Raw genomic sequence first — 2,531 nt, 5'->3', positions numbered from 1 at the left:
TGTTTGATTTGTGTTAGGACCACAGGAACGACAGTCTTCATGAAGGTGAGGACCAACGGAGGTCCAGTTTAATAACCAAATAAACAAAAATGTTCTCAGAATCCATGTTGACAATGACTCTAAATACTTTTATTCTGAAAGGGATAAACTGGAAGTCTCACAAGTTGGACAGAGCTATGGTTTCTATAGGCCGAAGTGCCACAGATGATCCCGCCCATCAACAGGTTTGCTTCACTCCCGACAGTCATTAGTGGTTAGCGTTATCTGTTTAGTGGATTAGCATTAGCACAGCTAAGATTGTTGTTTGGTAGATTAGTGTTTGCACAGCTAAGATTGTTTAGTGGATTAGCATTAGCACAGCTAAGATTATAGCTTAGTAGATTAGCATTAGCACAGCTAAGATTGTTTAGTGGATTAGTATTAGCACAGCTAAGATTGTTTAATGGATTAGCATTAGCACAGCTAAGATTATAGCTTAGTCGATTAGCATTAGTGCAGTTAAGATTGTTGTTTCGTGGATTAGCGTTTGCACAGCTAAGATTGTTGTTTAATTGATTAGCATTAACACAGCTAAAATTGTTTTTTAGTGGATTAGCATTAGCGCAGCTAAGATTATAGTTTAGTGGATTAGTGTTAGCACAGCTAAGATTGTTGTTTAGTGGATTAGCATTAGCACAGCTAAGATTGTTGTTTAGTGGATTAGCATTAGCACAGCTACGATTATAGTTTAGTGGATTAGTGTTAGCACAGCTAAGATTGTTGTTTAGTGGATTAGCATTAGCGCAGCTAAGATTTTTTTAGTGGATTAGCATTAGCGCAGCTAAGATTATAGCTTAGTAGATTAGCGTTAGCACAGCTAAGATTGTTGTCTAGTGGATTAGCATTAGAACAGCTAAAATTATAGCTTAGTGGATTAGCATTAGCTCAGCTAAGATTGTTTAGTGGATTAGCTATAGAGTAGCTAAGACTGTTGTTTAGTGGATTAGCGTTAGCACAGCTAAGATTATAGTTTAGTGGATTAGCGTTAGCACAGCTAAGATTATAGTTTAGTGGATTAGCGTTAGCACAGCTAAGATTATAGTTTAGTTGATTAGTGTTAGCACAGCTAAAATTGTTGTTTAGTGAAGCTAACTCTGTACTCTGTAACTTGGTTAGCTTTGCCCACCACTGGGGAGGGGTTTCCCGGGAGCTCGACTCTAAAAGTGTCTGGAAGAGTCTACAGATGGACGTACTTTCTAACCATTAAACTAAACCTGGACCACAGAAACCAATGGTCCAAAATGTGTACTTTAAAGTAATTATATCTGTTTAAATCAAAACAAATGGAGAGAAATAACCAGCTAGAGACTGGATTTAGCTCCAGATGTCCTGCAGCTCTTAAAGAGAAGATAAATAGTCCCAAAGGAGGGATTTTTATGCTAATTGGGATCTAGCAACCCAAACCTGAGTCTGATTATTGAACTAAAGAAAATCAATAAAGCCTGTAAAATAAATTAATTACAGCTTGTTTGAACACGAGCCGAGACGTTTAAACTTGTTAGTGTAATAATCTGAGACCTGAGGGAGACTCTGTCAACATTCAGGTTTTCTAAAGTCCTCTTTAAAGTCCCTCAGATTCTCTTTTAAAGCCACGACACAAAGAAAATAAAAGAGCTGAATATTATTTCCAGTGCAGCTCAGAAAATGACCCCATTGAAGAGCAGGACTTTGTCCTCCAGCGAAGAGAAGAGCGCCAACGTTCAGCCTGAAGGGCTTTCCTTTTTACCGCTGAGCACGTCATTATTATTTTGATTATTATTATTTTCATTATGCTCGCCACAAAAAGGCAGAAAACTGAGGTCAGAGGGTCTCTTAACAGGTTAGCAGCAGAGAACGAGCTCCCATTATGGAAACATGACAGACGATGAAGAGGAGAAGTGATCCAGACCCGATCACACGCACCTTCATTCACACATGGTTTTTCATTAGGACCATTGACTTTCACTCATTCAGCCATTTCTCCAGCCTAACCCGGACCCCCCAACACAAAAAGGTTCTCCAGCCTAACCCGGACCCCCCAACACAAAAAGGTTCTCCGGCCTAACCCGGACCCCCAACACAAAAAGGTTCTCCAGCCTAACCCGGACCCCCCAACCCAAAAAGGTTCTCCGGCCTAACCCGGACCCCACAACACAAAAATGTTCTCCGGCCTAACCCGGACCTCCCAACACAAAAAGGTTCTCCAGCCTAACCCGGACCCCCCAACACAAAAATGTTCTCCAGCCTAACCCGGACCCCCCAACACAAAAATGTTCTCCGGCCTAACCCGGACCCCCCAACACAAAAATGTTCTCCGGCCTAACCCGGACCCCCCAACACAAAAATGTTCTCCGGCCTAACCCGGACCCCCCAACACAAAAATGTTCTCCGGCCTAACCCGGACCCCCCAACACAAAAATGTTCTCCGGCCTAACCCGGACCCCCCAACACAAAAATGTTCTCCGGCCTAACCCGGACCCCCCAACACAAAAATGTTCTCCGGCCTAACCCGG

This window comes from Austrofundulus limnaeus, unplaced genomic scaffold (assembly GCF_001266775.1).
Source record: "Austrofundulus limnaeus strain Quisiro unplaced genomic scaffold, Austrofundulus_limnaeus-1.0 Scaffold343, whole genome shotgun sequence".
In the NCBI taxonomy this organism is placed as follows: Eukaryota; Metazoa; Chordata; class Actinopteri; order Cyprinodontiformes; family Rivulidae; genus Austrofundulus; species Austrofundulus limnaeus.
Note: the sequence above shows the minus strand (reverse complement) of the source record.